Source organism: Zalophus californianus, chromosome 14 (genome assembly GCF_009762305.2).
Source record: "Zalophus californianus isolate mZalCal1 chromosome 14, mZalCal1.pri.v2, whole genome shotgun sequence".
Taxonomy (NCBI): Eukaryota; Metazoa; Chordata; class Mammalia; order Carnivora; family Otariidae; genus Zalophus; species Zalophus californianus.
In genome coordinates, this window is record NC_045608.1 from 44,143,315 (window position 1) to 44,158,427 (window position 15,113).

The 15,113-nt window shown below is 40.4% G+C and overlaps 1 protein-coding gene across 10 annotated transcripts in view; it reads left to right on the plus strand.

The window, feature by feature from the left end:
- Positions 1–1,181: 1,181 nt before the first annotated feature.
- The window catches only part of GREB1L (GREB1 like retinoic acid receptor coactivator), a 274,155-nt gene continuing 260,223 nt past the window's right edge, over positions 1,182–15,113 (plus strand). For all 10 annotated transcript variants that reach the window (XM_027576041.1, XM_027576039.1, XM_027576044.1 and 7 more), the window contains exon 1: positions 1,182–1,324. The gene's annotated coding sequence lies outside the window, so the exon portion shown is untranslated. The remainder of the gene's footprint in view (positions 1,325–15,113) is intronic.

Here is a 15,113-nt window from a genome sequence, read left to right on the forward strand (position 1 = left end):
AATTGAAGTTGTCTTTAAACTATAATTGACAATGATATCGTAAGAATAGACTGATAAGCAACCCGCCCGAGACTGGGTGCCGCTGTAGCTTCCTTATTTCCACCAACATGCTGAGCTACCCGGGGCTATACTTGTCCCCCAGGCACTAAAAGTAGATCAACTTTTCTTTACCTAGACTCTTTCACCACATCCAGCATGGAGCTGTTTCTTCCAGGGGGTGGGCAATTCAGTAAAGGAGTCTAGTAGCCTATCTCTGGCAACAATGACAGTTTTTAAAATGGAGCTACATCTCTACTAACAGAAACCACCAGCTGTGAAAAGTGGAGCTCAATCTGTCACTATCGGCCGAGCATCTCTTGAGAACGTTTGCTCCCGCAGCACCCGTCATGGTCCAGGGCCTGCTGGAAGTGGCTGCCGGTAAGGGCGGACGATCCCTCCTGGTCCGGGAAGCTCAGGACAAGCCGTTGCGAGCAGGGAGCCTCCCCCAGCGCCCGGTCGGGGTCCGCCGGCGGGAGGGCATGCTCATCCAGGAGGTGCAAAAGTCGGCTCTGGCCCGGAGTTCCCGGGTTTGTTTGGTTTTGTCCGCGTCCTGCCCCCCGTCCTACCCCCCTTCGTGCAAAAGGCCAAGGGTTTTTGACCCACCCTTGCCCAGGCCGAGTCTCTGTCCTGCGGACAGAGAAAGCCATCACGCAATGAAGTGAGAGCACTCTGTGAATGAATGCGGAATCCGCGAGAAAATAATTTTTCTTCCTGGCTGAGCGCGTCAGCCGCACTCTGGGGGGCAATCCTCTTTCCCAGAAGACCCCCTCCACACCACTACCCTCCACACCCCACAGTGGCCACACACATCATTTGTGCCGTGGAGTTTGGAAATGGAGGCGTGAGCACAGTGGACTGAGGAGGGGAGGGAGCGTCGTTGGAGAGGGTGGGGAGGGAAATGTGCGCCCACTACTCTCAAGGAGGGCAAGGGAGCCCTAAAGGCCACTCGCGGGCGCGAGGGCGGCAGGAGGCCGAGAGGCGGGGCGGGGGGAGGGGGCGCGGGGGTCCCCGCCGCGGAGGTTCTGGGGAAGCGGGAGGGGCAGCACCTGAGGAATCCGCCTCCGGCCCCGGCGGCCGCCGCCTCGCTCCGCCCCGGGGAACTGAGCGCGCGGCGAGCGCGCCTGCCAGAGAGACGCCAGCCACCGGCGGCGCTAGCACCTCGGAGGAGGGCGGCCGGAGCGAGCGCAGCGCAGCGCCGGGACCCGGACTGGGGGTGGGGAGACGAGCCCCGGCCGAGGCGAGGGCCACCCCCTGGTCCTCTGCCCTAGCGCCCCGCCAGGGCCAGGTGAGCGGCTGAGGGGGCTCCGGGGCGCGGGCGCGGGGAGGTGAGAGGTCGCGAGCCGGGCGCGAGCGCACGCCTCTGCCGGGCAGGAGCTGCCCTTTGGCGGGCTGTGGACACCCTGCCTGCACGGGGAAGCGCTGCGGCTGACTTTTTCTGGAGGACTGGGAAGGCGGAGCGGGGGTGTGAGCGCCACTGTGTTTGCGTGGCGAGGTCAGGCGCCACTGGCAGCCTCGGATCCAAACTCCTTCTCCCCGCCGCCTCGCGTCAGCCCTCTGAGGGGACCCAGCCCGTGCGGTCCGCGCCCGGAGGCCAGAGGCCTGTCACCGCGGGCTCTTCTCGCTGCCTTTGTGGCGGGAGCGAGGAAGCCCGAGCGTGGGATGGGAGAGGCTGCGGCGCGGCGGGGAGCGCCGAGGCGGAGGCGGCGGGGGGCGCGCCACTGTCCGGTCTCCCCGAGCCTAAGGGGCTTGTGAGGGGCTCGCCTGGCGGGTGGACCGCAGGCAGGGAGGCACGGAGGTGACGGGGGGGGGAGGGGGGAGATGGAGAGAGCTCGGCTTGGGAAAGTTGAGAGCGTCCAGCGGTGCCTGGGCGGTTGCTCAGTGTCCATTGGTTTCTTTTCTCCACACCCAATGTCACTTCGTCACGAGCGCGCGCGCGTCTCCAGCCATCGTTTCCATTTTTTCTGTGAGTGGTGGAGGACCACTCTTAATCGGAATGAGACACAAAGGGTTGTGTTGACAGCTGACCCTGACACAAGTAGACGGCGAGATGAGGTGTGTTCTGTGGACTGGCAAGGGTGATGATGAGGCAGTTTGTTAAAGTAAATCAATTCCCTTAGACCCTCTTCCGAGCACCATTAAATTATCTGTATAGATTCAGTTCGTGGGGCTTCTCAGTTAAATCGAGCCCAAGTAAGGTCCAGAACGATTCATCTGCACGGGAACAGCTGCTGTCTCCAACGGAGGTGGACGGATCCTGGAGAAACTCATTCAATCATGCTCCTTTCCTGTATGAACGTGACTGTCACAAGGTCCTTAACCACCCTACCCCAGCCCTCTGACTCCTGTCCAAAAGACAGAAACCAAATTTTAATTTCTATTTTTCACACCTTTAGAGCCCCGCCCCAAATCCCACTTAAATCTCATATTAAAACCTAGCCGTTTGAATGTGGGGAAGAAATTTTCCGGAAAAATTTTTTAAATTAAATGCCCCCTTAAAAGACTCTCATCCCTCTGAACATTTTCTTATACTTTAGATCCTGGAATTCTGCTTTGAGTTTTGTGACTGTGGTGTTCTTTTTCTTTCTGAAAATTTCTATGTGATTTTCTAAGTTGCAATACTGGAAAGTTATTTAAAAGAGAAAAAACATCAAAATAATTGTTTCGTTGAAAATGTTTAGTAATAAAATTACGAGGATATAGGCATGTGTTTAAAGGGACATTTTAAATTAATATTGAAAAGTAATGTGCATAGGGTAAGAATTTCACAGTGTAAAGTAAGTTTTCTCTTTCCCACTCCATACTCTCAATGTCCTCCTTCCCAGAGGCAACCACTGTTGCCAATTTCTTGTATATTCTTCCATACATCTTCTATTAAAATGGAATTAGATTATGGAAATAAAGGATGAAAGGCATGGAGTATAAGGAAAGACCGAACTACATATCAATGGTGATGACTATGCAATATCCACTCATGATGACTTTAGAACCTTGTATTTGGCCTAAGGCACTTACTACAGTGGAAGATCAGTTAGAATGCTAAAAATCTTGAAACAAGTATACTGTGGAAAGCAGAACTGTTAAACTATGATCCCTGCCCCTCCCCTCACATCACTGATTTCTCTACACTGTTTTTAATAACCTTTTAAAAAAAATTTTTTCCCTCCATTTTGGAACTCTTTATGAAGTAAAGGATGAGCACTATAACTTACTCCATCCAGTGAAGTATATTATTGGAAGACATTGAAAAGACCTATGTATACACTCCCATGGACATAACATAATATGAAAATTTAATGGTAAGGGAGAAATACGAAGGCCAAGTTTAAGATATTTGGTCACATCTAGTTCCAGGCTTGCATTTACCATAAACTAACTAAGTGAAGTAACTTTCTTAGAAGTGCTTTTGTTTCCCCTCTCAGTTAAATAAACGGATTGAACTACTTGGTTTCTAAGGGTCCTTTTAAATCCAAAATTTTATTACTAAAATAGTCATTCTTAGATGTTCTGAGACTGGCTAAGGATAACCCAGTTGGACCTGTGTGTACTAGACAGTAGAGTGACCAAAAGAATATTCCTGATTTGTAGATTCATCAAAAAGAAGTTAGAGGTGTTTAAACTACATTCCTGTTCTTAAGAGATTGATGTCATTGAAGAACAGCTACTTCATTTTCCCACAAAATATCTGTTATGATAGAGGCCAAACCCTAAGCTGAATAGGCCTCTGTGTATCACCTTTTATGGCTAAGGAGAGTGAATTTTTTTCACAGCTCATGGTGCCATTTTTAGGGAAATTACTCTTACCAAACTCTTACTTTTCTTTTTGGTAAGTGGAAATAAAGTTCACTTATCTACTTCAAAAGAAGTTCACATTATTTACTTAGTAATTCCCACAAGCATTTAGAATGTGAATATCCCTACAGCTGTTTTATTTACTTTATAAGTATTCACTTAGAGATCATGTTCTTAGTAGGAAACTTTTCTAATCTCTAAAACACCTGCAAACTCTAGGCTAATGATCCCTGGATGGGTGCAGGGAGCTGAGGAGTGATTGCAACGTTATGAAAGTAAGAAGAATTAGTTGATTTTAGTCACTATATATGATCTCAATTAAGGTTTTTCAAAAGTACACTGTAATAAGTCAGTCAGAGAAAGACACCATGATTTCTCTCATATGTGGAATTTAAGAAACAAAACAGATGAACATATGGGAGGGGGGGAAAGAAAAAAGAGAGAGGGAAACAAGCCATAAGAGACGTAAAGATAGACAACAAACTGAGGGTTGGTGAAGGGAGGTGGGTGGGGGATGGGTTAGATGGGTGATGGATATTAAAGATGGCACTTGTTATGATGAGCATTGGATGTTGTATGTAAGTAATGAATCACGGAATTTTACTCCTGAAGTCAACATTGCACTGTTTGTTAACCAACTAGAATTTAAATAAAAATTTGAAAAGAGAAAAAAAAGCACACTGTAAATGGTGATTGCAAAAATCATTGATGTTAAGAAGGAAGTCTCATACTTTAGAGCTTCAGAATCACCGATAAAGATATTATGTAATTACTTTGAATAAGTCTGTAATATGAATAAATTATTAGTGAAGTTTTAGGAATGTTTGATTGGGATGATAAGAATATAAACTAGAAAAATGGGTTTGTAAGGGTGCTTAGAGTAATCTTGATTGACAAGACTGACAAAAACAAAAGAAAAATAAGTACTAGCAGGAAGTTCTAAAATGGTAGAAGTTTTTGTTTCTTCCAGCTCCCTTCTCAGTCTTGCCATATGAATATATATTTTTACAGATGTCTTATGTTACAGATACATTTCTATCCTGATTTTATATCAACAGTTTTTATACCTTATTCCCTATTATTTGTAGAAATTTTATAATAGTTTATCCAATTAATGTACCATAATTTACTTAACCCTTCCTCTACTTGGGAATTTTCCAGTATTTAAAAGTAATATGATGACTGTCCTCATGAATGTAACTTTCTTCTCCTTCTTCTCCTTCCTTCCTTTCTTCCTTCCTTCCTTTGGATTATTTCTTCAGAGAGGCTGTAATGATGTAGTTGTAAATGGGTGGACTCTAAAATTAAAGGTTCAGAGTTCAAAACCTCACTCCATCACTTACTGGCAAAATTTATTTATAAATATTTCTCTCAGAACTTTAGCTTCCTAACTTATAAAACGGGTATACTAATAGTTCTCTACAAAGTTAAGATAAAAAGCAATAGTGTGATGAAAACACAAGTAAATGTTAACTCTTATTTTTAATAGAACATTTCCAGATTCCTGGTTATTTCAATTACTTTCCAAAAGGATTATGTAAATTTATACTGTCATTAACAATCTATGTGCATGCTTATGTCGTTTTAAAACATTTATGTTATTGTGACTAATTTGATCAATGTAAAATTGTATTCCTTTGTTTTGATTTGTATTTCTTTGGCCTTGTGCAGAGTGAGAGGTGTTTTTTTCAGCAGTATTTGCTACAGTTTTCTAAATGGGGTGATAGACATTTTACCACCTCAGTCATTTTGAACTGGACTATAAGCTGGCATATAGGACAGGTCAGTTATACTGCTAATGAAGACTGAATCAAATGTTCCAATAGTTCCTTTCAAATTAATTGCAGTTTGTTTGTTTGTTTTGTATTTTCAGTCTATGGTAACTGTTATTAGTCATTATTATTTTAAATCTTTGGAAAGTAGCTGCTAAAGTTAATAATGTATCAATTCTACCTAACTGAAAATGCAGTCTTCTTTTTTTTCCCTTTGAGGGGCTGATTTATAATTAACGTTATTGTGATCACAATTTGGTGGATTTTTACTAGGAATGCTTCTCAAAACTTGGGGAAAAGAGTCGGGGAGAAAGTTTCATGAGCCCTAATCATGGTATCTTTTGGCTACAAATGGATAATGAAGTTATTCCCTCTGACTTGAGTTCTTATATAGTCAAGGTAATTTAGACTACACAAAAGCATGCCCTTGTAAGTTCTGGCGTTCCAGCAGCCCTGATATTTCTGGCAAACACACACCCAATGTGGATAACAGCAGCTCTTTGTGCTGCTGAGCCCCAGGAGGGCTCCCTATTGTGTACTCTTCCTTCCCTCCCATTCTTGACTGACTGGTGATAGCAACTCCTCCAAGTCCAGATGTGAAGCTCTCACAGCGACTCCTCTCTTCTACCCAACTCTGTATTTACCCCTACTACCTACCCCTTCAGCATATTTACTTTTGCCCTATGATATGGAGATTCAGTATCTTTTCAAGGTTATGGTTTTCAGATCTTATTTTTTAAATTTTCTATGCTTTATAAATGTCTTCAACAGTCCTTACAATAGAGACTATAGGCATGATTAACATAGATTAACACATAATCAGCGCTTGATAAATGTTTGTTGCTGTGAACCATATCTTTATATGGTCTTTTCTCTTCCTGGGCATGGTTCTATTTTTATGGTACCAGTCTGGAGAAGCAAGTTCCAGTTGTGTCCTGGATTGTTGTGTTTGCCTATATTACCCAGTTTGGGAGTTAGGAAACCTGCTTGCTCTAGCTCTTTTAATTTCTTATGTATTTGGGTAAATTCTTAATTCCTGTACCTTACTTTCTTATGTAAAATGAAACTGATAATTACTGCTCTAATTATCAACCTTCTGCACAGGATTGTTGTAAAGATAAAAAGAAATAATAAATGTGGACATGTTTTGGGAAGAAAGGTTGTATAAATTCATAAGAAAAAAAAAGGTTGTTAAAATTACACATTATCATTATACTTCAGGAGTGTCCATACCTTTGAGAAAACTTCACCTCAGTGTACAGCTGCACTTGGAGCTTGGAGTTAGATGAAAATTCTTGGGGTCCAACCCAAACTATTCAATCAGAAACTCTGGGGACAGCATCCACTGATCTGCATTTTAGGGGCACCTGGGTGGCTCAGATGGTTAAGCGTCTGCCTTCGGTTCAGGTCATGATCCCAGGGTCCTGGGATCGAGTCCCGCATCAGGCTCCCTGCTACGTGGGTAGTCTGCTTCTCCCTCTGCCTCTCTCTCTCTCTCATGAATAAATAAATAAAATCTTAAAAAAAAAAAACCACAACAACCATTCTGGTGCTGAACCACTGCTTTAGGGAGTAGGAAATGTCAACAACCACTAGAAAAATGTTCTTCTGTTAAATATTAGTTATAAAATAACCCAGAAATATCATAACATCATTTTTGCATGCCAAGTATGAAATGAAATTTAGCTATTATTATTAGCTGCTGTTTGCCTTTTAGTCTCTCAAAATTCAACTCAGAGGAATTGTATATTCGGGTGCCTCTCGGGGTCAAGTAGGTAATCTGAATGAGTGAAGCACCTGTAAAATAATATGGGCTAACGGGTTCTGGTGGACAGGAAGTCTGAAGACAGTAGAATTTCTAAGACTTCACTGATTTTTGCCCCATGGGACTGTGTGTCACTGTTGCCAGATGATTTCATTTTTCAAATGGAGCTGAAAATTCATATTTTTAAATGAGTTTAAATGTTGCCAAGAAATTGTAAGAAGACATAGGGACCCAACAAAACAAATTTGGAAAGCTAGATAATTTCCAACCTCTCAGTTAATTAACATGGGTGAAAATATTTGCATTTAAATGAATATGACAGAAGAAATAGACCTGTTCAGTATTATTAATAAAGAAATACATATGAAAACCACACACTTTTAACCTTTCAGTTTATAAAGATTCAATAGATCAGTAAAATTTAGTGTTGGCAGTGGGGTAAAGAATGGTCACTGTTGTACACTAAGAGTGAAAGCAAATACTTACAACTTTTCTGGAGAGTAATTTGGCATAATGGATCAAGACTTAAATGTCTATTCTTACCCTGTCCAATATGGTAGTTCCTTGCCACATACAACTATTTAAATTTAAATTAATATTAAATAAAACTAAAGATTCAGTTTCTCAGTTTTGTTAATCATATTTCAAGTGCTTTATAGCTGCATGGGGCTAGTGGCTACCTATTGGACTGTGAAGATATAGAAGATTTCCATCATTGGAGAAAGTTCTGTTGGGCAGCTTTGGTTCTGACTCAAATTTCCCTTCTAGGAATTTGCTAGAAAGAAAAAATTAGACAAATGCACAAAGGAATATGACAAAAATATCACCCGAATCTTTACTTATAGGGTAAAAAATTAGAAACAAACTAAACATCATGTTTTTATTAAAAATTAGGTTGCAGTAAATATCCATGATATATAGATAAGTGAAAAATAATCTTATTGTAGAACCATTTTATTTATGTGGGTAGATAGCTTAAGTACATAGAGATTAGTTTTTCTCTTCTGAGATGCATATGAGTAGAATGAAGCTTTCAGAACTCTTTTTTTTTAAAGATTTTTATTTATTTATTTGACAGAGAGAGAGAGCAAGAGCAGGAACACAAGCAGGGAGTGGGAGAAGGAGAAGCAGGCTTCCTGCTGAGCAGGGAGCCCGATGCGGGGCTCAATCCCAGGACCCTGGGATCATGACCTGAGCCGAAGGCAGACGCTTAACGACTGAGCCACCCAGGCGCCCCACTTTCAGAACTCTTTTTTTTTTTTTTTTTATGAGAGATAGAGAACATGAGAGGGAAGAGGGTCAGAGAGAGAAGCAGACTCCCTGCTGAGCAGGGAGCCCGACGTGGGACTCGATCCCAGGACTCCAGGATCATGACCTGAGCTGAAGGCAGTCGCTCAACCAACTGAGCCACCCAGGCACCCCACTTTCAGAACTCTTTTAGCCTGCAGCTCTTCTTATCCAGTAGAATAGGCTGGCTTTCACTAAACCATGGGCAGAGCTGCTTGATAACTCTCCAGGCTGTGTCAATATCACGTGGGTTCCTGTTAGAAATTCAAAATCTCAGGCCCCACTGCAAGCCCATTGACTCATCAGAATCTCAGGCAGGGCCCAGGAATCTATATTAACAAGCTGTCCACCTTCTGGCTGGATTTGCCTCCTATCGCTGAATGTTTCAAGCTTCATTTGTTTTGTTTTGGCCAAGTGAAATCTCTTTGAACTTTGTCCAGGTGCCATTCTAGGTGCTGAGGATACCACAGTGGAGAAAACTAACAAATGATTCCTGCTCTTATGGGAATCAAACAATAAGCAAGAGAAAACGAGTACACTGTTGTATTTTAGATTGCGAGAAGTGCTAGAGAGGAAGATGAAGCAGCAAGGGGAATTAGAAGTGAGATAGGAGCTGTGATTCTCTATAAGGTGTCACTGAGATGTGACACCTGAGTGAAGTCCTGAAGTCTGTGTGAATCATTGGAAAGTTGAGAGGAAGAACATTGTCACCTGTTGTGGGAGGGGTTAGCAAGGAGGCCAATGCCACTGAAGGGGAGAGGCAAGTGAGGGAGTGAGTGGGGGATTAGGTCAGAGAAGTAGTCTAGATCTTTTGACTTCAAAATTCTTTGTTCTCTCTAGTGTACCACACTTCTCAAATTCTTTGGTTAATCAGTTTGTAAAGAGATCAGACATCCTTAAATTCACTGTTCTTCAGTGCGATCTGTCAACACCTGCCTTACTTGCCTAGGGTGCTTGTTAAATGAGGATTATTTGTCTCTTAACCTATTGAATAAGAGTTTCTGGCGTGGGACCCTGGAATGTACATTTTAACAATCTTCCCAGGTGATTTTATGGACGTAAGAATCTTAGAACCACTCCTCACAATTATCATCCCGGGCATTTAGTTTTTATAGAGCAGGAATGCCTAAAATTGTCACCACTGTCTGTAGAGGTCACGATGTGAAGAAAAGATGTAATTGGTGTAATATCTCATTTATTTCTTATTTTTAAACCAAGTAAACCAATACTACTTATAGTAAGTTTATGTCTGTATCTCTGTTGGAATATTCAGGGAACTAGGAGGCTATTACTGTCATTCTTATCCACCACAGAGGGTGGGTGAACCTTTTCACTTCAGGGTTCTGTCTCCCCCTCATCTGGTCTGTTTTTTTCAAAAGGGCAAATTCAGATGTATTTGATTTTTTCATCATGTCTTCTTTCTCCCTCTCTCTCCCTCTCTTTCTTTTTTACCTCTTGTTTCTTCTTCCCTTCTTGAAATCTAACCATCCTAAATTAAACACAATTAACATTTTGGTGGCAATTCTTTTATGCACATATTCAGTGTATTTATATATATTCACCAACACAAGTAATTTTACATCATGGGATCATATTCTGTTTTTCAAAAAACTGTAGTCACATCTTTTTAAAAATTCAGGGAGCCTAAATTCCCTCTGTACCCTCCCCTTTGCTCCAACAGTGTGGCCAATCTGCTGTTTATTTTGTTATAACTTTTCCATGATCATGTAACCTTATATTGTCTGTTTTCAGCATTTTATCTATACTATCATACTTTATATATCTAATCTATCATTACATACATATTAAAAATCATGTTTCTTTTTTCACTTAATAATGAAACACAAGGGATATACTTCTAAGTCAACTGGCATAGCTTTTATTCTTTTTAATGACTACATGATATTATGTAGTATACATATTCCACAGTTAAACACCCATTACTTTATTGAAGGACATTTATTTTAACTAAACAGAAGACCCAGGTTCTTTAGGTCATTCTCTGACATGCTCAGCTTGATGGCATTTGTCTTCCATCTTTTCTCTTCATTATCCCAAGGTGTTATCAGCACACCCAAACCTCATACGATTTTGACTAGAGTCAGAAAAACGTTCTTTTACTTCAGGCTAAACTCTTTTTTGGAGAGTTTACCCACATACATAGATGTCCCAAATTGCATTGGCCAGAATTTACCACATGCTCATGTGTAAACCAGTCACTGATAAGGAAAATGGAAATACCATGACTGGTATAGAATAATCAAGATTCACCCTAGAGCCCGGGGAAAGGTGTCTTTACTCTTAGGTAAGCAGGTAAAACCTCTGGGGTTTTTCATATTGAAGCTCAGGAATGGTTCAATTAGGCAACTGGGCAATATGTACCATGAAATCCAGTTTCCTTCAAGGTTCTTCATAATCTGATCTCATGATAATCTAATATAAAACCTCTATTTTAGACAAGCCGATCAGTTGTCTCTCCTACCTATATATTCTGCTCATGTACATTCCTATCTATGGCTTGGCTCATGTTTCTCTTAGAAATCTCTTCTAGTTCTCCAGAGCTGGCTGTGGCTATTTAAACTAAAATTAATTAAGGTTAAATAAAATAAAAAGTTTAGTTTCTCCGGCACACTAATCACATGTCAAGAACTTAATGGCCACATGTGGATAGTAGCTACTATATTGGACAGCACAGGTGTAGAATATTCCTGCTGTTGCAAAAAGTTCTGTTGGACAGCACTGCTTTAGAGATTCTTGTAAATCATACCTATTATTTAACACCGTGTTTGCCAAACTATGGCCACCTATATGAGAATCAACTGGAAATGCTATTTAAATGCAGATTTTAAGCCTTAGGGGTAGGTCCCAGGCCGCTTTCATGCCCAGGAATGCTAAAGAACCACTGCCTTGAGGTCTAGTTTATTTTCTTTCTTTTATGGAAATACACTAAATATGGGAATTTTCATTAATTTTCTCCTACTCTAAACTTCAATAACATTCATAATTTATATATCACAGTTTTAGAATTGTATTATAGATATTTATATTCTCTATTTCAGAAAGCATTTTTTTCTGTTGATTAGAGGATAGGTCCCTTTAGAGAAGGTACTATGGCATTTTATAGTCTGTATTTTCTAAAATGTCTAATATGGTATTGGCTACATGGTAAATACAAAGTATTCACTGATTAATTACACTCTACAAAATTGATAGTCTACATTCTATGTGTAATTGGTAATTCTTTGAAAAATCATAACAGTGTCTGCAATATTGGAGATGGAAAATAAATGATGGTAAGAATATTTCCACATTATTCTTTCTCAATTACACTTGTTTGGCATACATCTGAAAATTCTGCATAGATTTCTGACACATATTATATGAAGATATTCCCTATAAAGGTTTAGATTTGCAGCATTTTTTTTTTTAATGGCTGTTTTAAAAAGTGCTCTGATCCCTTGATTCTCTAGTGGAACGTAAACTAATCAAACCTCTGGAGCCATAGCTCATGGAGAACTTGGTGTTGCAACTGAACTCCCCAGCTGAATAAGGGTTCATTTCCTAATCAACTAGAGAGTCTCAGGTAGCTGCTCTACTCCGATGATTCAGTAATCATTTGAAAATTGTTGGAGCAGGAGGTTACGGTCTTGGCATATTAGAGAATGGCTAGACCTGTATCTTCACAAGTTGGGGGACAGTGGAGGATCAAGGTAGACTAGTAATATTACTACTAGTAATTGTAATAATATTACTACTAGTAATTGTAATAGAACAGCAGCATTTCACTTAGGATTAATATAAGGAATGTTTCTTTTACATTCTCCTGTACATAATTTCACAGGTTGTATTGTTACCTGGGTTGATATGAAAACAAACAACTACATTTTCTGATAGGCTTGTCACCTTATAATATAAAATCAACCTAATTTCTTATTTAAGAAATAAAATCTCAGGGCGCCTGGGCGGCTCAGTCAGTTAAGCATCTGACTTTGGCTCAGGTCATGATCTCAGGGTCCTGGGATCAGGCCCCACATCTGCAGGGAGTCTGCTTGTCCCTCTCCTTCTCCCTCTGCCTCTCCCCCCGTTCATGCTCTCTGTCTTAAATAAATAAATAATCTTTAAAAAAAGAAATAAAATCTCTACTGAACAAATAACAATTTTCCTCTTAAACCCTTGATATATTTTTGACTCTAAGGTGATTCGTAATTTGATTCCAAAAGTCACATTTCCAAGATAATGGATCAACTCACTAAACATGATGCCTGATACAAAATAGACCCTCAGGAAATGTTAGCTTTTTTCCTCATCAGACTTGCTGAGTTGTAGTCCTCTGACTTCATCAGAGAGTACCAATTTGTATTAACTGTTTTGCCTCTCAACTAATATTACCAAGTTCTTTATTTTCTAGAAAAGTTGGACCATGTAAATACCAACTTTTCTCCCCCATGTTCATATAAATGGAATGATCTAATACTAGGTGTGATATTTTCATAGCATTCTTGGTCAAAAGATGTAAGAAGTTGTTTGATATGGACAGGTGTTAAAGGGACCATCTGCACAATCTACTGAAGGCAAGTTGGAGTCTGGAAGCATGGTGTCTGGGTTATGGTATTTCAGATATTCTAAATGTTTGAGGTTTTTCTGCCATCATAAAGACTCATGAGTCAGTGGTATGCCTTATCTCAACCTCTCCCTCCAGAGAAAGAACTGTGACTGAACAGTGTACTACATGGTGTGGTTGCATATCTGGCATTTCAGAGAGTGTATATATATATGTCAGAGAATGTGTGCATGCACAAAACCTAGCCTTTAATAAAAAACAACCATAAAGGTCTTTAAGACCCATATAGTCTTCTCTACTTAGTCCCTTCCTACTATTTAATCATTTAATTTATAGCAGAAATGAGTTTAATCCAGTAATTTAATAACAGTTAATGTATAATACCTCAGGCATTGTGCACATATCATTTCTAACCCTCACAACAGCCTTGTAAAGTAGGCATCGTGATTCTTATTTTTACAGCTAAGAAAACTAAGGCTCAGAAAGGTTTAAGTAAATTTCACAAGAGGCTATGGGTAGGAGGTGGAAAAGTCAGAATTCAAACCTAGGGCTGGCTGTTTCCATAGCATTTGTTCTTTCCTCAAAAGTCATGCTCTTGGGTATGTGTCTTATTACTCAACTAGATTGTAAGATCTGGATGTCAGAAATTGTATCCTATGTTTTATATTATCCAGAAAGATAGCTTTTGGCAAATGTTGCTCCTCTTGCTGAAGATAGTGTAGATAGGTGCTAATGAGCCTATTAACTCTTTCAGACCACCAGGGGACCTGCTAGCACCTTATTTTGGAGAAACAGACTGTACCAAGGCTACAGCTTGGTTAGTTAGGAATGTAGTAGAGGTCAAATCTTGGATGTACTCACCAAGCATGAATGAACACTCCATGAGTGCAAGTACTTTGTCCCTTTGCTCACTACTCTGGTCTCCATAGCTGAAATAAGCACGTAATTGTTCCTTAATGAATATTTGGTAATGAATGAATGAATGGCTTCTGTAGGGACATGTTCCCTTTTTTCCATGGCTGTGGAATCCATCCTTAACCTGGGCCAAACTTCTTTCAGACTTAAGCCACTAACTCCAAGGGAGCTGGGAGAAGGAGCAGTAAATGGAGCAATGTAGGCTTATTACCTCCACTGGAAATACTGAAATGAGGCCCACGCCCTGTGGAAGCTAGGTCAGTAGCATTATCTTTTGAATAAAGGAGGCTAACAAGGAAAAATAAATCCAAAACAATTCTGTGGCAGAGATGAATGGAGATGCATTTCATTTTCTCTTCTTTTTGAGTTTTACAAAATGATATCTTTGTAATCCTCCAAACATGATCAGTTTATCATCAGATTTACTTATTTACAAGTTACCTGTATATTTTAGCTAATATAGGCTTCGAATTTGTCAATAAATATCCTAGTTAATAAAAAGTAATTGGAGTCAGGGCGCCTTGGTTGTGTAGTCGGTTGAGCATCCGACTCTTGGCTTTGGCTCCAGTCGTGAGATGGAGGGGCTCAGCACAGAGTCCACTTGAGACTCTGTCTCCCTCTCCCTCTGTGCACCCCCTCCCTGCCCCCACACTGTTTCTCTCTCTCTAAAATAAATAAATACATCTTTAAAAAATAATTGAAAGTCATTTATTTTCAGGATAATAATGCATGATGGAATAGAGCCATATAATTGAAATTCTGGAAAAAATGTTTTGAAAAAATGTGACAAATTTCTTGTACTGTATAAATGTTATAATTCATTTTGCTCATGAGATTTCAAATTGATAAGACTTCCAAAATCAAACAGCGTGGGCTTACTTTAGATACTGTTACATGGGAGATTACCAAAAATCTGTATGGTGTTTACCCTTGGGAAGCTAAAGTTCACGAATTGCAAACAGGCACCATAATTCTATCTTTTTTA